At 40.5% G+C, this 23,682-nt stretch overlaps 1 protein-coding gene across 4 annotated transcripts in view; it reads right to left on the reverse strand.

The window, feature by feature from the left end:
• The window catches only part of st3gal4 (ST3 beta-galactoside alpha-2,3-sialyltransferase 4), an 87,296-nt gene extending 64,646 nt beyond the window's left edge, over positions 1 to 22,650 (reverse strand). For 2 of the 4 annotated variants that reach the window (XM_076282100.1, XM_076282103.1), the window contains exon 1: positions 22,272 to 22,650. The gene's annotated coding sequence lies outside the window, so the exon portion shown is untranslated. The remainder of the gene's footprint in view (positions 1 to 22,271) is intronic. The other 2 variants (XM_076282104.1, XM_076282102.1) reach the window with 2 other exon arrangements.
• Between the last annotated feature and the right edge of the window lie 1,032 nt (positions 22,651 to 23,682).

Genomic DNA, 23,682 nt, shown 5'->3' on the forward strand with positions numbered 1-23,682 from the left:
GATGAGCTGCTCATGCTCTTAAGGAGCTCCCAGTCACCTCCCTCTGCTCCAGTCGATGACATATTGCTGTCGTCCTGCTCGACAGTCACTGAGCTGCAGGAGAGGAGGAACAAAATGCCCTCCCTCCAGGACTTGTACTCTTGGACCTAAGCGGGCAGAGACCATCACCAAAGACTCCACATATCCTGCACACACACTCTTTAACTTCCTCCCCTCTGGCAGGCGCTACAGATCCCTGCACACAAAAACAACCAGACACAAGAACAACTCTTTTCCCACTGCCGTCACTCTCCTGAACTGCAGATAAGTGGGGTCATCCCCACTTTGACCGTTTACCTGCCCATTACATACTTTATCATTCCAATATACGTCTTGCACTCTACATTTGCACTATTACTTTGCACTCAACAGCCCACTCCATGTGTACTTGTATTGGTATTATGTCTTTGTATATTGTGTTGGTATCTGCCACAATGTATATTGTTGTCTATTGTACAGTGTGTCTATTTGTTGAATGTAGCACCTACCAAAGTCAAATGCCTTATGTTAATATACTTAGCTAACACGAAGTCTAATTTATATATATATATATATATATATATATATACAGTGAGGCCTTTTATATTGTTTTTTTTGTCTTTTGATAATTTTATATTAAAGTTATAAGTTCCATCGATTTTGCCAGTTCATTCTTTCCTGCTAATATATAATAATGCATTCCTGCTCGTGCTGTTTAAAGTAATTAGTATGCAAAGGTTGCAATGTTAGGGGAGGGTTCCCTAAAGGTTGCAATATTTAGGGAAGGGAACGTTCCCTAAATGTTAGGGAACGTTATGGGAACAGTTAGGGAACGTTAGGGGAAGGTTTCTAAAGTTTGCAACGGTTAGGGAACGTTAGGGGAAGGTTTTTTAAAGTTTGCAACAGTTGGGGAACGTTAGGGGAAGGTTCTCTAAAGTTTGTAACCTTTAGATAACGTTAGGGGAACGTTCAGGGAACGTTTTATATAACCAAGAACTAACGTTTCCGGAACGTTCAGCAAACTTTCCATGGGAACCAAAACTTGCCCAGGGTAACGTTTGGGAACCAAAAACTAACATTTCCGAAACCAAAAACTATGGTTCCTAGAACGTTTTGGAAACCATAAATTGTTAGCTGGGTATGCGTAATTCTGCTGTCTAAAGTTGTATGTTTATGACATTCAAGCAAGGAAAACGATGATTTGAAGACATCTGTTTCGTTGGAATGGCAAGGGGTAGCAACAGGGCAACACAGAGACAGGCCCGATGGCAGGGTTGTTATGAGAGTATTAAAATCTGGGATAGCCTATTCTACGGCAAGACAGCGGGGGAAAGTTAAAATACGTGATAAACACGGAAAAAGTTGGCACGCATTGTTTCGGTCCCCATGCACAGGGATTATTTGTCATATTATTAATCACATATGATTATTTGTGAAATTGTGCAAACAGGCGCAACACATTTGAAAAGGAAGGACTGGTAGCATGCAAGCTCACGAAAGATTGATTTAAGAACGTTATCACAGTGTGTGGCTGTGGCGCAAAGCAGCGCGGGCGGAAGACGGCAAGGGGAGGGTCTTGTCTTTTTTAACAATTCTGTCGGAGGGTCATTGAACAATTTCTAGCAGGCAAGGGAGGGTCATGCAACTTTTGACTGAAGCACTCAAAATTCATCCGGTGGCCCCTTCAATAAATAACGAACAGTCCCTAGATTGCTGCTGGGCTATATGTCTTGGTTCATGTCCGTTCACAACTCATTGCCGTCAAACGCGTAGCCTCTCTCGCGGTTGCATCCATTACAAACAAACATGCAATGTGAACGTCTGGGATTGGGAAGAGCACTAAATGCTCTACTGAATAAGCACGAAGTCAAACCTTTAAATGAAAAACACTCTTTAATAATCAAAAAAATAAACCGCTAATGAAGTAAACTTGTGACCTTAAAAAATCGTTTATGCCTGTAACTCCGTAATAACAGGACGTAACAGGAAGGCATTTGGCTGAGCAACGAGGTTAATATGCTCTATATTTTGTCCAAATTATGTCTGTCTATCATCGTTGCACTCGGAGAAAACCAGAATGTTTAATTTGTCCTGCGTTTCTTCTCACTCGCAGTTAACCAAATATTTCTTTATTAGGGCAGGGCAGGCATATTTCTGGCTATTAAATTATTTCTAAACCAGTCTGCTAAAGTCTGTAGTGAAGTCTGTGTAGGGTTTTCCAGGCTCCATTTCTTTTTACGAGACACCCTACTCACTTGAGCCATCTACCGGTTGTTTGGGTTGTTGCAGCATCTCACTGGGAAAATACAAATTAAAGTCGCGTGATACCGCGTGATCCCACGCGCGGACCGCGAGTGAAGCTGGCCAAGTCGAAGCACTGCCCACTGTAGTTGAGACAATATCGTAATACCGGTATTATGTAAAATAATGGACCATTTTATCAAAGCCACTTGCTCTTCTGTGTTCAGACCATTCAGATCATAGACTGTATATATAGAACAGATAGCCGCAGCTCTGCTCAACTGCGCCCCTGCGTGTGCACGTTCTCCCTCGCAGCACTACAAACTTTCAAACATGACGGACACTGAGTCAGATTTTGTTGACTCAGAGGTTGGTGCTGATGCCTATTCCGTCGGCACATCAACGGCTAGACCGAGAATTCTCGTTCTCGTTCAAAATTCCACTGGAGCTCCAAGCGGTTTTGTACATGCAGATTTAAGTTACAACACTGTTTACAGCTCTTCGACTCACGGTAAAATGTCATTTTTGGTACATAGCCTAGCTAATTTAAATACACTGATGAATGCTTGCGTTTAGCGATATACAGTAGCAGATCTAAAGTCCTCAGGGAGACAACCTACACGCTGATTTTATGAAGAGGATATGCACGCGGGGACTCGCGAGCAGTTAGGGGCATCATTTTTTATGATTCCTGAAACCCCATTCAATCGTGCATAGGGATTTTTCTTACGAACCCGAACATGCAAAAATGAACGCATACAAAACGACATTATAGCGTCTATCACACTCTTGATGAGTGACTCAGTTACGTTGTTTAAGTAGCCTAATTGTTTAAAACTATTTTTGTTGTTGATAGCAACATGTCTAGGCCATCATAGGCTATTTGTCATCTAGGCCATATCAAACCCTTACGGGTAAAAAAAAATGGATTGTGTGACAAAACTGCAGGTTTTTCAATATTTTTGTGCCCAAAATATTGCATTGTGCAGTACAATGTAGGCTTGCGTTGTCAGTCAGGGTCAACTTTTGGTCTTTTGTTATTTGCACAGCTTTATCAGAGCAACTGTAGCCTATGCCCATTGTAGGCCTATGTTATTGTTTACACTTTTTTGCACAGCTGTGTTAGAGCAGTCTGAAATCATTCTAATTAAAGCTGGTTGAGTGAATACGAAACACTTAGCTCTTTCTGTTTAAAATATCGATATATATCGTATATCGCCAATCAGCTCCAAAATATATTGGGATATCAGTTTTGGTCCATATCGCCCAGCCCTACTCCTTGTGCAGTTAAATATTTACAAACAGGTATGTGCTGTGTAGCCTACTTTTTTCTTATTTGCACAGCTCTATCTGTATGCCAATTGGTTTATTATATTGGTAGCCTATGTTTTGTGTTACCTTTATTGTAAAGCTGTAGGCCTGTGTTGCCAATCAGGGTCGACCGAATATTGTCATTTGCACAGCCCTCAGAGCAACTGTATGCCTATTGGTATATGTTATTGTTTACACCTTTTTGCACAGCTCTGTTAGAGCAGTCTGAAATGAATATAATTAAAACCGGCTGTGTTGTCATAATTGTTGTGTTGAGTGAATATATAAAGCACATCGCTCTTTCTGTTTGAAATATCAATATCGTATCGATATCGTATATCGCCAATCAGCCCCAAAATATCGGGATATCAGTTTTGGTCCATATCGCCCAGCCCTACTGCAAGATGGGGTTTTGTCCACTACAGCGGTTCCCAAACTTTTTTCCCCGCGGACCACCTTCTACATCCTGACTCAGCTCACGTACCCCCACCATCCAACACATTATATTGACGCATTCCAGGCATCGTGTTTAATTAGCCACCCTACATAATAACAAAATCAAAATGTGCAACTGGTCTATGAGCTCTCACGCTAAAATGAAAAACCACACTAGAATGGTTAGATAGCATCTCACTGCAGACCAGGCACTGTGGCTTTGGGAAGTCTCCCAATCCACGTGAAGCCTAGGGCTGTATGCCTCATCATACTTTCGTTTTCTTCACGCGGTCTTTTCTGTCTCGTTCTCTTTTATCCTCCTGCGCCTCTACCTTCATTAGTCTGCTCCCCATCCCATCGTTACCTGTGTCCTGCTCTGTTTCCCTCGCTTCTTCTCTTCGATCGCTTTAATTAGGCCTTTTGGACAGTGTCCCTGTTTTTAGCCAGTTTTAGCTACAGCCTATACTTCAAAAAAACTAAAGCGCCAGATAATCTGGCTGCCCGCATGAAATCACGTGTATTGTGTGTAGCTTATATTTTAATGAATACATAGCCTATTATAGAGTTTACAAATTATTTCCTTTAATTTCACATTTCCATATTATTATAACCCGATTCAAAAGTATGTATTATTTATTAATTAATTAGATTATTAATTCATTAATCATTTTTAACTCCTTTCCGCCATTGCCCTTTTCATCTCGCGTACCCCCTAGTGGCAGCTCGCGTACCACCGGGGGTACGCGTACCACAGTTTGGGAATCCCTGGTCCACTACATTTAAGTTTCCTGTTATAGACTAACTTGAAATATAAAAAATTCCCAGTTTATTCCCATTATTTCCCGTTTATTCCCGTTAATTTCCATATATTCCCGTTAATTCCCATGGAAAGTTTCCAACTTTGAAAATTCCTGGAATTTTGCAACCCTAATGACCAGTCACATAAACATTGTCTATCTATGCAATAAGGTAGCATTTTAAATGAGCGATTTCTTCTTTAACACAAGCTCCGCGACACACCCAGAACGGTTCCGCGACCCACCAGTTAAGAAACACTGCATTAGTGTGTTCAACAATGTTTGTTTGCAGGCTAGTTTTAATTCGTCTTATGAGATTGTCATTTATGTGGTAATTTTAAGACATTCATTCCTTCAATAGAGTTCATAGGATGAGGTCCCATACACATGTACCACAGCTGCAGAGCATGCATACTACACAAAACAACGATGTCTTTCTCTACCATTAAATTGGACTAAATTGAACATAATTGGCAGCCACTCTCATATCTGCTCTGTTAATGTCACATAATCACCAGTGTTACATGCACCCTTTCTTGTAACCATAGAAGGAATATCCAGGAAATGCAGGGTGCATAAAAACAGTTCTGAACCTGAATCATGCAATGTCTTAGTGTACATGAACCAGAGCCACCACAAAAGCACAAGGCTTTACTCAAATGTCTAGCTGGCATCTATAACTTCATTATAGCATAATTCCACTGCCTGGAAGAATACGGCAAACACTGTTTCAGTTCAGTTTATTGAAGGGGTGAGTCAGAAGCATTTACACCAAATTGGTGTTTAGATGTCTGTTTATGTGTGGGCGTGGCATCTGACAGAAATTGAAAACTACATAACCTTAATGGCATTACAAGAAAAGACCAATGCTGATAACCATACACAACCAATGCCAGCTGAATACCAACGGAGCACTGAGGATTTAAGAAGGAACTGAATTCAAGTAGTAGTAAACACAACTAGTATATGTTACAAAGGCATATGAATGGTAGTCCTGGACGATTGCACATCTTTGTGCTGAAACATCACTTCATTCATCTTTTCCTCTACATTATCCACTCTCACTGTCTCTCTCTTTCCTTTTGTATTCTTCCAATGTTCACAATACTTCTTTTATTTATAAAGCCCGAATATCTACTACATGAATGTCTTCTGTTTTACAAAAATGTTATGCTTTTGTTATGCATTAGTCGCATTTAATTTTTAACATCCTTTCCATGACATCTGTCAATGTTATAATTTCATGTACTGAAAACTTGGGCATGTCATGATTGAATTAATTGAGTGTACATCTAGAGGGCAATAGAAGCAACTCCACAGTCTCTCCCTATCTCGTTTGATCATTTCAAAGGATTTCCTCCTACCCATTTTAATTAGAGATGCACCGATAGATCGGCTGGTGACCGGAATCGGCCGATTTTCACGTGATCGGCCATGACCGGCGACCGGCCGGTCAGTCTGAGACATGCTGATTTTAGGCCGGTCAAATACACTCGTGCGCCGCAATTGTAACAACACCCAGCTGAGTTTGCAAAGTTTTAAAGGAACACGCCACCCAATGTCAGTAGTAATATATGTTCTTACCTTAACTTTCACGAGTTGAGTCATACCTCTCCCGTGTCGGTACGTGCACTCAAACGCTCTGGTGCGCGGCTGGACTGTGTTAGCATGTTGCTATGCTAGCGGGCTTTGACGGGGACTAAGCGTAGAAGTAATCAAAAACATCCACGTTTTCCCGACTTAAATACAGTTGCACGAGTAGTTGATAGAAATGCTACGGCCACGCAACATGAAACGTGGCGATTTTCCAAGCGAATAAACCGGAGAACTAGGCTACAATGTGTGGCGCAATAGCACTTGGGAGTACTTCGACCTAGCGTAGTAGTATTGTTAACACCTAATTGTAGATCCTATCCACCACAAAGTTTAGAATCCATGCTGGATCGACCCTCAGCCTCTCCCTCCCCTCGAGCGAGAGAGAGGCACACACACTAGAGATGCGCTGATGGGCTATTATTTCAACCATAACTGCATAGCAAAACTTATCATCCATCAGCCATCCATCAGCACCAAAGTTTTTTGACCAATTTTCAAAACCGCACCCGCCCACCATCCGCTGGTTGTTTTAATGTAGGCTATATGGGTGATGCAGCGCTGCTGACGTGAGGCTAGAAAGCCCTTGCCTGTTCTAGAAAGACTGATTTAAGTGACATGGTTGTTGGTGTCAGACCATTTGGGGTGGGAATTGCCAAAAATGTGACGATTCAATACTATTGAGATATTTGGGCCACGATACGATATTATTGCGATTCTTGACAATCACAGTATTGCGATTCGATACTGCGATATATTGCGATTCATGTCTCCCATATTATTCAAAGGCATAACAAAAAATAAGGAAAATAAGACTGTTCAACTCACTTCAAATGTCACATTTAATTCTGTGAACATTACCTTCTACACTAGGACTGGGCGATAAAATGATAGTGATATGTATCGCAATAGACATGTAATCGATATCAATAAAAAATACGTTCGATAGAACATTCGATAATTAAAAGCAACACACACCTCCCGCCTTACGTTGTCCATAAATAAATAGGCTAAATATATCTTGGATTGTAGTATGTGCAACTCTACCAGAGTAGGGATAGAAGTAGGCCTACCTCAACACAGACTCTCAATGAGTCCTTGCCCCATGCACTCCCTCACTCTCTCTCTCTCCCTCTCAACAGGCGCATCCCTTCTCAGCATGCACATGTAATCCAAACATTCACAATCGTGCAAGACGACTGGCTAAGTTGCTATTAAATCCGGTTAGCATCATTAGCACACTGCACGAATTTGTTCAAAACTAATGCATTCAAATTGACTGTTAAGTTCTAATCATCTCAATCCCGATGCAAAAGGAAAAAGTATTTTCCAAGAGTCAAACGGGCCTGTCCCAAGGAGAAAAAGTAGCCTATTCATTTGAAACTTAAACACACGTGGGGAAACTGAACAGTCTAACCAGTAGACTACGATAAACTAGCAAATTAAGCTACTTTGTTTACAATATTTCCAGGCTTCAACCAGTGCTGCTTTTCATTCAGACTTATGTGCACATTTGTGTGTTTTTCATGATTGTGTTGCTATTTCTTTTCCCTGTTTGCTTTGATTGATAACTGAGGTGATTAAAATCAGAGGAAGGTTAAGTTTAAAATAAAAGTGTTTAAATTTTCCTTCTGGTCCTTATCTAAAATAGATTTTAAAAAATCAATAATTATCGATATCGACTGATATGAAATCCCGTAAAACTCCAAATAATAGCCCGGGCTTTTATTTTCCCAAATCGCCAAACTGCACCAGCTAGTATTAGAGACAGGCGTCTATATGAGACAGGCCTTTAATTCCCTTTACACAAAACTTTTCCTCTGCAAAGATGGAAAATATTATCGAATTAATTATTTCAAACACACTGAATGTCTACCTATATGACTAGGCTATCTGATGACAATTACGGATCATCATTCATTTAGTGTTGAGATGTTGTTCATTGAGTGAGATACAGTAAGATCAAAATAGCGGGGATAGCCAGAACAGATGAAACACGTTTTAATGAAACGTAACAAAGAGATCGTATCACACTGAAAGCTCATATTTTGTCACTAGCAAATAGCCTATATCGGTCCTTTGTCAAATACAGTTGCATTATCAGCCCTGACCAAAACTGTTCAGGAATTATTTATGCAAAAGTGGAACATGCTTAATGTTTCATTCTCCCTCCTTTTCGGCACGAATGAAACAGCATGAGAGAGCATGAACCATATTGTTTCTCCCGTTTTGTATTTGCCACATTTGACAACAGTCTACATTCAAATCATAGCCTGAATTCCAGGCTCGCGGGAACATATTTTTGACCAGGGGTGCTGAATAACAAAATAATCATGGATGTCCGACGATTTCTCCCCCTGCATATGATTCGAATTTAGACAGCTAAATACGCCATTTCACCGCCGTGTATGAGTAGGTCTAAGACTCTGAGAGGTTTTATAATGCCCTGGGCAGCCACATTCCACTGCAACTATGCGCAGCACTTGCCACTCCGACTCATCAATAAAAACTGTGCGCGCACACAGCAGTCCCATAGAAGCGCACTTGACCTTACATCATTAATCTATTTCAGTAGGTTATATAGCCAGAGAATGTCCGTAGACGGGCTCTGATATAGCCTGGTCTAAGGTAAATTCCTTTTCTGACTTCTTTCTCTTTATCGCCATGGCATTTAGAATAAAGAATAACGTTCGCAAACCGTTCTGGTTTTGTTTCCAGCATAAAAACAAGCTTACCATCGGCCTATCCGCAAATTTTAAACACAAGGGATGAATTGAACGATGACGAAGTCAGACATATAGGCATAGTTCATATTGGAAAAAAAGTTATACAATTTGGAACTCTAGCTTTTCCCCACCGCAGTTTTTTAATGCCATCTAATCATAACGTGCGCAGTCTGCGCCATACTTAAGCCCAAATCACACCCAAGATTCGCAACGAGATGAGCAGCAACTTCATGCAACATTCTAAAACCTTGCAACTGTGACCAGACATGTGAATGCTTTGCGACGGCTTGTAACGACGTGCAACATCTAATTCGCACTGCTGTAACCTCCTTTCTGTAACGGTTTCGTGTCATTGCGAATCTTTAAACAGACGATCTGATGGGTTTTAGAAGATTAAATACAACCCGATACTAAAAAACAGACCAGGCCTCTACTGGAGACCGGGCTTTAACCCAAACCTGAAGCCACGCCAGGCGTTTAAAAGAGACAGGCGTCTCTTAGGGACTCGGCGATTATTTTAAGTTTTACGGTACTTATTAGGGCTGTAACGATATACGATTCGAAACCGAAATCGCGACATTCATATCCACGATACTGTGTCGCGGTGTGAAAAGGCAGAATCGTGACACACCCTTTCTAGTGTTTCAGGCAGTGCTTTGCAGCTTACGCGGCCGCAAAAGCAACCCACATCTCCCGCTTTACTTATGGTAGCCTACGTTGTCCAAAAACAAACAAATAAATAAATAATAATTTCATACCTCTCCTTGCTTTCATTGTAGACTATGTGTGCAACTTTACCAAACAGTATAGAAGTAAACCCCCTCTCCTTGCCCCGCTCTCTCTCGCGCTCCCTCCCTCTCCCTCTCCTGCTCAATGAACACGCGCGACTTAAATAAAACATTCACAATCGTGAAAGCAAGGACGCATAGAAGACGACTAGCTAAATTACTATTAAATCCGCTTAGCAATATTAGCATGCTGCACATATTTGTTTAAAACTCTTGCATTGAAATTGACTGATCATCTCAATACCAACGTTTCCCAAAAGGGCCTGTCCCAAGGAGAACAAGTATTACCTTGAAACTTAAACACACATGGGGAAACTGAACAGTCCAATCAGTAGACTATGATAGGCTAAGCTAGCCAACTATGCTACTTTGTTTACAATATTTCCAGGCTTCAACCAGACAGCTGAATTAAAGAGGTAGAGTTGTAATAAAAAATAGTAAGCCTAGGCTATAGGCTAATCTGCATAGTGTGCTGTCATAAATATCAGTCATTCAGAAAAATATTTTTATATCAGGATATAAAATAATATTGTAATCCTCTGGTGTTCTAAGGGAGGCTATTAAAATGTTATTTAATAAAATGTCTAGCCCCCCCCCCAAAAAAAAAAAAAAGAAAAATCGAGATTCTTATCGAACCGTGGGTCAAAAATCGTGATACAAACCGAATGGTGAGGTTGGTGTATCGTTACAGCCCTAGTACTTATATCGTGATACAGTTTTCAGCCATATCGCCTAGCCCTATTCTACACTTTAACTGAGGTGCACAAACTTGATCATGGCATGGTGCATGTCAAGGTCCTTGCTATTCGCTTTTTGTTGAAAACCATACATACTTACATTTTACAAACTGAAATCACATTATCCTTATTACAGGCGTCAATGAGAGAGCAACACAGTCAGAGTCTTTTTCTTTGGTTTTGATTTTCTAATAGGATAAGTGTTTGTGACAACACATGTTATGATAAATTTGATAATGTTTGATTGCTGTTTTGGTATGAAGCATCTTTCAGGTAATGAGCGTGCACTCTAGAAAGTGAAAGTAGCCTAACCTAGGCCAACGATGCGCTTGGTGTCTGTAACTGTCTGCACGTCCGCAATCGATTACATTCCTCAAATGGAGAACCCATCCATGTTCCCTCGCATCTCATGGCCACTCTATGTGATACTTCTGTGTTTGCAAAATTCCTGACAGTTCCTGATCTTTAAACTTTTGTTTTTCTTTCCTGTCGGTTAGCAGTTGATGTAGAAGCACCTATAGCATAATTTGACTTCCTGCTGCAAGAGAGAGAGAGAGAGAGAGAGAGAGAGCGCGCACCTGCAAAGTGGCTCTGTGAGTGTGTCTGTCCCTGCATGGGGTTACGGTCGATTCAAGTCTGAAGTTGGTCCGTCCGGTCTGCATTCACACCGCTCCATTATTAGATTAACGTTATCAGACAGCACTGTAAAATGCAAGAATTTCTCGCATTATGAAGGCTAGAGTTGCGGGACTTGAATAAATTATGCGCTATACCTGCAATCCCACGCTAAAATTTAGGCCCTGAGAGTAAACCCTGAGTAAACCAGACTCAAATAAAAGCACCCTAAAATAGATAATTATATAATTAAATATTGCAATACTTTGCTCTACTGCAGGGGTGGGCAACTAATTTCCCCAAGGGGCCACATGACAAACTGGGACTGTTGAGGAGGGCCGGACCCAAAATACCGAACTCAAGTCTGAACTCAATTCTGTTCAATTCTATTCTGTTCTTGTATAACATTAAGTAAATCATATGGTTTTGTTTACTAGTCGTAAGAACAGATGAAAATGTGAGGGAGACAAAGGAAAAACAGCAATATTTAATCTATGTCCAGTATTTAATCTCGAAAATGATTTTTTGACATTGACATTTTTTTTCAGTTTTCAAAGACTGATATAAAAAAGTACTACAATATCTATATAATTAGGCTAGGTCATGAAAATGTGAAGGAGTCAGTACAACCGATAGGCCTGTGCCACCATTTCATCAACACTCAGCAATATTTCATCATTAAATCATTGCATCATTAAATTAACTCTATGCAGAATTAGACTATACGAAAATGTGGAGCAGACAATAGTAGGCTGTCATTAGTTAATCAACATGCACAAAGAAAACTATTTTAAAAATGTAGGCTATGTTTTTGCTTTAACTTTATGCACATAACTGTGATTGGTCAACTCGCTCTGTGTGTTGAGCCGGCTGCTTCAAGCAACCTGTGGGTAGTAGCATCATACTAGTTCGCTAACATAAGCTTTGCAAATAAACTCAGACATATTTTGGTTACAATTACGGGGTTATCCGATTGTAAACTGTCTATCTGCCAGTAATGTTTTGAAATGAACACTTCGTATCGCCAACGAGCAGCAGGAGTTCGTTCTAACAACCTTTGCGGTGGTGAGCGACGCAGACATAAGAGACACAAAACTTTGAAAGGTTTACGCCGACGTAAAGGCAACTACATTGTGTCGACGCAGAAGCATAAATTCACCAGCACATCAGTGAGGCTGTTTACGTCGTATGCATCCACGCACAAATGTATGGGCGTACAAATAGCAGTCGCTTTCAAAATAAAAACAACGATATTGATTTGCATGCATTATCTCTATGCTAGGCTCTTGACTATTGTTCTTTCACGGACCTTACGCGGGCCGGTCAGGGAAAGCCCGCGGGCCGGATGTTGCCCATGTATGCTCTACTGTATCGATATAATTGCGAGCACAAAATATCCCGATACTGAACAGTAATCGATTTTTTACCCCACCACTACAGACCATCAGGTCCGAGTATTTCAGAAACTGCCGATCTAGGGATTTCCACCCATAACCATCTTAAAGGTTTTCAGAGAATGGTCCGACAATGAGCAGAAGTTCTCTGGGCATAAATCTGTTGTTGATACCAAAGGCCAGAGGAGAACGACCAGACTGGATCAAGCTGATGGCAACAGTAACCTCAGGCTATGTCCACACGTAGCCTCTTTCATATTTCAAAACAATTCCATCCACAAAAACAGCCATTAAAGGCTGTCAAGAACATATCAATCAAAGTGGTGACATTGGCCACTGAAAAAACACCTGAAAACATTTCAAAGAAAGGATAAAACGTCACATCCCAATACAAAAACTCTAATTTTTCCTCTCCACATGCAAATACAGAGTTATATCACACAAAACAAAAAGCACTCACCTCATGGTAATTCATTATCTAGGCACCCATAAAAGGTGATGCGTACACACCATGGCCATGTCCACACACAGCTGCAACATCACATGCTTGCTCATAAGATCAACCACGAAAAACAATCTCTGGACCTGTCAAAATTAACTAGACTAAGCTCACCATCTTCTGAGGCATACTGAGCTCAAGGCTAACGCTAAACTCAGTAAACCTAGGACAGCCAACTGCTGCAATCTGAAGCCTCCCTCAATTTATGTCACAACCAGCTCAGGAACCTCAACGTAACAGAAGACAGACAACAGAGTTTATCAAAAGTAGAGAATTCTATTTCAATAAATGAGCCATTTGGGTTCAAATCTAGTGGTTGAATATGAAAGCAACACAAAGGAGCATGGTGCACTCAGGTGTGGTGAGAAATGCAAGCCTCTCTGAGGGTGAACCCCTGACCTTGCCAGCTAGGCTGATTCCGCCCATACGCCACCCAAAGGCTGTTACACTGCCACAGCAAGGCCAGTGGGGGTGTAGAGGGGCGTAACCGGGACTCAAAGAGTTCTTTTAGAAATACCCGGAAATTACAAACCGTCTTACATCATATCCTATCTATGCGTGATGCAAGCGATCGTTACCGATAAAAATCAGTTTAATTATGTGTAAAGCAGTGCTGTGCAGCATGGTGCGACAAGCAGACGATTTGTCAAACGCCACATCTCTATTTTATTTGAGAAATATGATGCAATTTAACTGATTCAGAACATTCAATGCTCAAGATAGTTGCTCGCCCAGATGTAGTGAGGATATCCTGTTACAATGTATAATAAAGAAGGAAAACAATAGCCTACATATCTGAACTGGACTGACTACTTTTTAGTAGGGCTGTCAATCGATTAAAAAAAATTTAATCTAATTAATTAAGTGCTTCGGGAAGAAGTTGTTTTTCACATACAAGGTATTTCAGGCCACAGATATAACCTAGGGGACACAATGAAAATAAATGAACACTTCCCTCAATGTCAACACTATTTCTTTGCATCGATGTGCGACTTTAGAGTTAATGAACTCCGGTGATATGCAAATTCATTGCTGCAGACATTGCAGAGGACTTTATTTTAATCAACACTATTTTTATCAACACCATCAGGCCGTTGTTTAAAAGTAAATGTTCCAATCAATGATCTAGTCAGCAAATTGTCTTCTCTCTCCTTCATTTTACAGTCTAATGGTTACTGACTACAACGGCTCGGGGTCAAAGGTCATAAAGTATCGATTCATCTGCGTTATTTTTTTTAATCAGTTATTTTTTTCTCAAATTAATGAATCGAAATTAATCAGTTATTTTGACAGCCTTACTTTTTAGGTTAAGGTCCTTTGTCACAGCTTTTTTTACAACACATATGGTGGGTGTGAATAATGTGCTATTTATGCTTATTGATATGCTCAGTTTTGTCAGCTACTTGCAAATTTTTAAAGTTAAAATCCCCTTCATGAAAAATTGATGTCTTGCAGAAAAGCTTAGTGGCATCATGTACACTCGGTGGTATGTTCATTTGTGGAAAATTTAACACATTTGCCACATATATGCTCCAGCTCCAGTGACCTCACCTCAGAGCCGGAGTGGGGCCACTTTTCAGCCCGGGAGTTTCAGGCCCAAGACCGGCCCACGTTTTCCATAGTGGTGGAAATTGGATAAATGAAGCAACATTTCAGCTCTTACTATCCTGTAGTTTTTATTAGTACCATGGTTCAACAAATGTGTAAAGGTTATAATTCACTTCAACTGAGAAGTTAACAAAAATATTCCACAAGTTAACAAAAACGGAAAGAAAGAAAGAAAGCCTTTGAAATGTAGCCTATCCCACGCTTCCACAAAGAGGCATATTGAACTAATGTTTAGGCTAATGTTTTTGCATGGGTAGGCTATGCGGTTTGGTGATTTAGCCTACTCCTTTACTGCACCCTCTTCTGCGCAAACAAGGCATATACAGTAGGTTTATCATGTAGCATAATTGCTCTTTCTCACATTAGCCTAAATAACTATAAATATCCTTTCTACTTGTCCCTGTAGTCATGGCCTCCTCATCACTAATTTCGGGCTCATAATTTTCAGCGGTCGACTGGTTGATCTGCTGCTCAGAGGCTACAATTTTTATTGCATAGGTCTACACAGATCAAGCTTCAGTTTTGTTATCAATATTTGCATACTGCAAAGTCTATGAATCGGAAACAAAATGCTAATATTTTAAGTAATGTAATATGTTGCTTGCGAATAGCTTGACAATGCTACAAACGTCCAATATTAGCCCAATAATTACATTGCCAATAGGCTCATTGCCTATAGGCTATCTCTCTTTACCAGTTGCCACTTTTGTCTGTAATCTGGAAGCTTCGCACATTTAGCAGCATTCTACCTGGCCGTTTCAGTCCCTCCTGGCCTCTTTCTACATCCATCCTTCCTGACGCTTATGGCTACTCTAGGGCCGGCCCGGCTATCCGTAGGCTATCTGTGAAAACTTTTTGGAAAAGACGGGCGATATGGACCCAACCAACTCTTTTTGGGAGGGGAGAACTCCCTCACATGGTAGGCTATGCTACAACCCATGCAGAGGCAACGGTGTCATGCACAGAATGCGGAACGTGTATAGCCTTCTTCTGTGGCTCACCTATAGACTAACGTGACAAATTTCAATATTTTTTTCCTCGACCGGCCCAAAAGTGAAGCGGCCCACCGGGAATTCTCCCGATTCTCCCGATTACCCACCCCGGGCCTGCCTCACCTGCTACGCCTAAGCTTACTTAACCTTATTTGTTAATCTACAGTAGGAACATCTGAGATATCCCAATTGCTGGGAAAAGGGATGCACTGTCCAATACATTCAATCAAGAATAAAAGACTGCCACACTTCCTGGTAACTTCTAAAACTACATACCTTCTCTTCTATTCTCGATCAAGTTTCATTGTGAAATGTAAGTAAGCTAAGAGCTGAACTGTTGGCAATGTCAAAGCATTTGCTGCAGGAGTTGTTTTTTTGTAGTTTGGCTCTTTGTCCAATGGAATTCCATGGGAAATGTCTTACTGTAAAACTCAGCCAAAAAAACTCATCAACACCATATAAAATGCTTTTCAAGGTACAAAACTCAAAAGATCAATAATCAGATTTCTAGTCTCTGCCTATTTGTGTGTGTGTGTGTGTGTGTCCCAGTCCCCTTGTTCAACATTAAAGTTAATTTTAGCACCTACTAACTATAGCCTATTATTCATACTGAACAATGATATCAGAGAGAGAAAACTGGATGACTAATAATAGACTACCGGGGCGATTTTGAACTCACCTTTCATGCATTTTGGGACAAAAACTTCAACTTCAAAAAATCAACACTCCGAGGGTAGCCTAGCCTACTACTCCACCTTACAAGTCAGCTACTGTACATCAAGCAATGAGCCAGCCACTGATCAATATGCCGTTTTTCCTGCCAGTGGGTCAAAATTCTGTTTTTGTGACATAACCGCTACACCTCTAATGCTTCCTCAAGATGAAAAGGCTGTTGTGCATTAACCATGTAAAAATAAATAAAATAAAATAATACAGTGTTGAAATGATCAGAGTGTGTATTTCTGTATCACGTTAAGTGTGAGTTTTGCAGATAGTCTACCCCATGCTATGCTCTGGACAAAGCTTCAGAATCCGCTACAGAATCCTACAGTTGCATTTCACCAACACCCTTTTCCTGTTTCACCGTGTGCATTTTTCTATGACGTGGCACGTGAAAAGGGCTTCATTCAAGGTACCACACCAGCAGACGCACGTGCTTGCCTTGAAAAGGAAGTGGGGGTCATTCATTGCCCCGCGTCTGCTCTCACAATGGCCGCTTAGTCTACAGGTCTAAAGCACAACACTATATGCTGCAATGGACAGCAAACTCAAAGTGAGCCAAGTGTGTGGACCAGGCTGATGATAAGAGATTATGGATGTTGGATATGATGGATGTTCCTCAAAACTGTAACAGTCAAGTATCATTATAGACCGTTTCAACAACATAAACAAAAACAATGCTTGAACGTTCTATTTTGTTCCCAATCTACTTTTGCTTCATTAAGATAACATATGGAATGTTAAAACGGAAGCCTTGTGGGAACAACTATGATGCTGATAATGGAACTCTTGAAACGGTCAATACAGGCATGGATAGTATTCACTTCATTGTTCATAAACAATGGCTATCATTCATGAGGCAAAACATAGTCATTATCGCAGGCTACTTTAGACTAACATAAACATTAACATTTCGTCCCCTTAGAATTATAGGGTTCTATCTGCGTTCTGAGTAGTTCTGAGATATTGAGCTTCAAAGTCTTGGAATTCCATAGAGTTATACTGCTAAGTGGAACAAACCTCTTCAGATATAATGTCCAAAAAAAGCATACAACTACAAGAAACACTTCACCTCATCTTCTTAAGGTGTCACAGAATAAGAATATGTAAATAACTCAATTTTGACCTCCACCGAAGCCACATTGCCCATCTCGCTTCATTTGTTCACCAGCCTAATTGTATTTAATGCTCCGTGGCATACCTCCCTCCTTGTTGCAGAGATATTACAACAATATCAGCAAAGTTAGAGTTTAACTGTAGTATACTGCCAATAAAGTCTCTGACCATTGATTTGTTCTCTCTGTTTGTGTCCAAAGGGGTCAGGATCTGACCAGCACAACATAGCCTACTATGTTACTACACTACAAATCAATTTTTTTCCAGAATATGGTCATGTGAAGGACAGATGAAAACATCTGTTGTGCTCAGAAACAACATGTAATGGCATTCATACTGCTAAAGACACAAGCTGGGTTGTTGGTAATGTGCCAGGCTTTTGGCTGTAGATACCAAAACTCCAATATGCTTCTTCAACTCATTAAAACATTTAGTAAAAACAAAACAATTACAGCCACTTATCAAAAGGCCAAATAATTAGCCTACACACACATTACACCTACAATATGTCAGTATTTCAGAGGCTTCTAAGACATTTTAAATAGACAATTCAAATAAAAGGATTTTAAATAACAGATGCCCTTTGCTTGATGGCTTCAACTGAATAAACTTTTCACTTTCACAGGTAGTCCAAGTGTTTTCCCTGGAAGATTTAATGATATGAGCAACTCTTCCGACCAGAACTGTGCTACAACGTCATGAACTTGGAGTGCTCAATTGTGTGTACAACACAATGGTGATGGAAATCCAGGGCGTGCAAGCAATCAACTGATACTGCAGTGAAATAAGAGGTGTGGATAAAATAAAACCAAATAAAACCAAATCCTGCATGCGCTCTTATTCAAAGAAAGTAGAACAACCTGGTATAAAAGAATTTCTAGTACAAAGGTTGTTGTTACTGCTGTTGAACACTAAAATCTCTATCCAGCTGGGAGTAGCAGAAACATGGCAGAGGGGATGCAAAGTCCCAACTTTACAAACAGCTCTGAATTGATATTGACAAGCAAAGTCAATCCATATAAACTTGACGTCAGTCTGAATAACCAACTATGGCCAGTCTCAAACTGCGGACTTATTTTGGCTCCAATGTTAACAGGTTAGGCAACAAGTTGTGCCAGAGCCGTGCATCTCAAATGCTCTAGAGCAGAGGTTCCCAAACTTAAAGCTGTTGAGGCCCAATTTTCAGGGCCGATTCTGGAGGGGTTGCAACGGGAGCAACCGGGCCCGGCAGAAGGGGGCCCCAGAAAAATAAATAATCAAATAAACGCTTTTTTGGGGGGAGGGGGGGGGCCTGCCAATTTCACTTCTGAAAATCTTCTGTGGCTCACCTATTGGTATCAATAATAACAAGCCAGCTGGAACCTGCCACTCTTTTTCTCACTCGTACATGCTCAAGAAGCGCTCACAAAAGTGCAGTTAAGTAGCCTTACTTTCAAGTTAGATCTGCTGCATGGTGGAGATTGAGAGGACCCAAAAGGTATCATACTTGCATGCAAAATGGTGTTTTTGGCATTTTAACATTGTATACGTTCTCAAGGAAAAGTGAAATGCAGTTTGCAGAAAAGCTACTTCTATTTATTGTCTACATTTTGCCCCCTGTCCCTTGGTGCATGTGCATGATGCACGTGGTGGGAGCGGCAGCACTGATTTTAATAAAGTAATTTAGGTTACCTCTCGCGGCCCACCTGCAATGCCTTGGCGGCCCGCACTTTCGGAAACACTGCTCTAGAGCATTTGAGATGCCCGGCTCTGGTGCGACTTGTGCTTTTGACATAAAAATCAAAGGAAATCAAGACACCTTGCAAACGTGCCACACAAAGTGTGAGACCAATGCCAGGTCTGCAGAGCCTGGCCTCAATTTAAAACATCAGCTCTGATGCACACACCTCATTACATTCCAGTGACAGATTAGCTTTGTAAGTGCGGCCCTGGCTGCAGCAATCATTTATTGAATAAATCCTTCAATATATGATCCGTTTCTGTTCTTGTTCAGCATTTGCACAAAGAATCATGCAATAAACAACCTGAAAGAGAAAACTAGCCTAAATAAAGTCCATGTTTCCCAGACAATAGAAATTCCTGGGCAGCGTACTAGCCACTTGGCAGTCGTGGCCTACTGGTTAGCACTTCTGACCTGTAACTGGAGGGTTGCCAGTTCGAACCCTGACCAGTAGGCACGGCTGAAGTGCCCTTGAGCAAGGCACCTAACACCTCACTGCTCCCCAAGCGCCGCTGTTGATGCAGGCAGCTCACTGCGCCGGGATTAGTGTGTGCTTCACCTCACTGTGTATACACTGTGTACTGTGTGTGCTTCACTAATTCGGATAAATGCAGAGACCAAATTTCCCTCACAGGATCAAAAGAGTATATATACTTATACTTACTTATACTTAATACATCATAAAGGTAAATTACTGTGGCTGATGTTTGAATGATACTAGATGTTTGGATGTTGGACAAATAGCTCAGTGACACAACTTTTGAAGTTATTCAAAAAAAGATTCCCACATCTCTCAGCTCAAAACAACATTTAAAACAAAACTATTATAACATTATATGCTGCAATGACATAGATTTAGTTTGCCATGGGCAACTCAACAAAATCCATCATCAAGTTGGTTGAATTACCCAAAACAGGCCAAACAGAAACTCTAAAAACATCAACAACAGGAAACTCAAGGATGGATACAACAAAGATACCCACATGGTAAGTCCTTACAAGTCCTTGAAATGTCAACATGCTATGTGATGCCATATTTAGATAGATAGATAGATAGATAGATACTTTATTGATCCCCAGGGGAAATTCAAGGTCTCAGCAGCATACATACAACACAAACACATTCTTTAACAGCAGAAAGAGTAATTAAAGTATATAATATAAAAACACAACTAAGCAGTAAGGACAGTAGAAAATAAAGAATATGCTAAATATACTAAAATACAAATTATACTAACACTTAATACAATATATAAAAATATACTAAAATACAAATTACAAAAATACAAATTATACTAACACTTAATCTAAATCAATTCTAAAAACAGTATCCACATAGTGGTGATTAATAAATCAGAGGCGCCGAGATAGACTCGGTCAAGTTATTAAACTGCTGACATATACGATGACACCCATTTGTGCTCATATTGTTTGTGCTTCACTGGTGGCTGTTAATATTATGCCAAACAGTTGTGTACTATGTGTTTTAATTATGTTAAGTAAATCACTGAGCAAAACGTTTTACTTTTTCTGGTTCCGTGTTTGTTATCAATGACTACAAGAGACATGACGGGATGCATGCCACAATGCATATTTCCCTTTGTCTTGAATACATTAGGCTATAACTGCTTATGCACATTTAACAGCAAACAATGCTAACGATCCAAATGAAAAACACTGCCACAGCCCAGGCTCAGATCAGTGCAGTCCCACAGTAGGCTACATAAGCTGCAACTATTGATTCTTTCACTGACTAATTTGTTTTTATTTTACAATATGACAGTGGGGCATTTTTCCTCTAACATTAGTCAGAAACAGCTTGTTCTGTGCAACACGCGGGAAAAACACAAATATATTACACGGATGTTATTATGATGACTAGACGAGTTGACTGAGTGGATAAACTAACGTGAAGTTAGAGACAGTTTCATATAGCAGCTAATTTACTGGGAAAAAACAACGTATCATGAACAATCCCACTACAACCCAGACACTCCTCAGAATATTGCGTCAACCTCATTGACAGCTTTCGCAATGCCTGCCTTGGGAAAGTTAACTTGCAACGTTACGTTACCAAATAACGTTAACGTTAACATAACGACCGTATAAAATAACGTTAATAGAGGATGTTAACCTTAACGTTACCAAAACAAACTAACCTAACGTCGAACATGATGCTCGGTTAACCACAGTTAGTAACATGTACCCTTGACAGTACAAAAACAAACACGGTTGGACAGCAGTCGAATTAAATCGACAGCAAGCAATTTAACGCTTTGGGCAAATCTGCAAATTGGTGTTCCTCCACTTCATGTTCACTTCAGGTACGTTACCGTTAGCCAAACGTTAGCGTTACCGTGAAAGGCGACGTGTCCTCATGCACATTTTTTACATCTGGAAAGCTAAGTTAGATCTACATTAAATTGGCATGTAACGTTAGATGCCATGGAAATGTGGAGGGTTAACAAAAAACTAATGCATAGGCTATGACATTTAACGTTACGTTCACACTAACATTAATCACAATAGATTGTCTGCCCTGTAACGTGAACGTTATATCCATTGGTTAAAACCGTGACAGCTAACATTAAGTTATTTAACCTGCTTTTATGTGTTGACGTTTCTAGCTTCTAGCACTCTAGAATTCTATCTAGTTAACGTAACGTTCTGCAATGTTAATGTTAGTTGGTTCTAGCTAAGGTTAGCTGGTGATGGCTAACCTAGTCAGCTAACCGTTATTCTCACAGGCAGCACAATAATAGTATGGCTTTGAAAACGCTAAGTTATTGCAGTTAACGTTAATGTTAATTACTGGCAACTTTCCACTACCTTATCATTTGTTGAAACGCTACAGACTAAAGCTCTCCATTTGAAAAACGTTCACGTTTAACACGAACCAAGGGAATCTAACGTTAACATGGATGAAGGAAAAATAGTAACGTTAAGTTAAAACAGACTTACCTATTGTAACGTTATAACTGTTCCTTGGACTACGCAAAACAGGTCGAAACTTGATAGAACAAGTTGATGATGATATAAAGCCAGACAGTTCAGCTGGCCAACTGCTTGGTAACTGCAGTGACAAATAAATTTATGAAAAAGGGTACAAATTTTGAGTGGGAGGCGCCGCGAGCTGGCTTCAGAGGTGGTCACTGCATTGACGTTAAATGAGATAGATACCCGCCGTAAATTGGCAAATCCTTCAGCGGTGCATCTCCCGTCATTTCGCGTTTCCCATTATTATATCAGATATTGACATTAATTGCAGGAAGATGTGCAAGGCATCAGGATGCGGCACGACATTGCTACTCACTTCTTACTACTAGGCACAACACGTTCCCAAAATCAAGAGTTTTTGAGTGGCGCATGCGCACAATGTAACTGCATTCCAATGCGCTGCAGCTGAGATAGACATATCTCCTTGTATCCCCTGACCAGCCTCTTTTCTAAAAACCTGCTGCTGTGTTGCCAAAGTTTGTCTGGGGAAAACACTTGAAACAGGTCAATTAAGCACTGTAACAAGTGGCACTTTAACATGTCATTAATCACTGCGTGAAACCCTAATATTGACACCCTAAATGTTAAATTAATGTCAAACTACCATAGATTCCCTATCTTCAAGTCAGGGTTGTGCACAATTCGAATTGCAATTCTGCTTCCTGTTTGCTACCTCAATTGAAATGCAAGTGAAATTCAAGAATTAAATTGGAATTTAAGAGCCAGTTTCAATTGGGGGCAGCCGTGGCCTACTGGTTAGTGTTTCGGACTTGTTACCAGAGAATTGCCGGTTCAAACCCCGACCAGTAGGCACGGCTGAATAAGGCACCTAATCCCTCACTGCTCCCTGAGCGCCGCTGTTGTTGCAGGCAGATCACTGTGCCGGTGTGATGGTAATTTTGATAACATAGATTTAATAGAGCCAGTCAGACCAATAGTATGAAAAATCAGGAACAGAGTTTATTTACAATGATGCGCATCAAGGGAGAGACAGCATGACTTCACCTAAAGATCCATCAGCTGCTCTAACTAGACAAGGAAATAGTTAGGGTTTAAGTATCCTTCCAGGCTGACGGGAGATGGCGTTGGTCATCCCATCTCACGTGGACTACACTGAATCAGACCCTGATTAGTGGCAGCCTGGCAATCCGGAGCAGATAGCTACTGACGCAGCCATGCAGAACAGTGAAACACTGCAAAGTCATAATATTCCTGCTTATCTCTAAACACAGTCACACAGAGATATACATAGGGACAGTACAGATATCATACAGTCATTACATATAATCATACTTTTAGTATCAAAGTGACCTACTAATGAGAACTGCAGAACATTAAACCACATATTGAAATATTGGACATAATGCAGAACATT

The sequence above is a fragment of the Alosa pseudoharengus genome, unplaced genomic scaffold (genome assembly GCF_046254945.1).
Source record: "Alosa pseudoharengus isolate Yale_2024_CS ecotype anadromous, Long Island Sound unplaced genomic scaffold, YU_APseudo_1.1 YU_APseudo_1.1_scf_13, whole genome shotgun sequence".
Taxonomy (NCBI): domain Eukaryota; kingdom Metazoa; phylum Chordata; class Actinopteri; order Clupeiformes; family Clupeidae; genus Alosa; species Alosa pseudoharengus.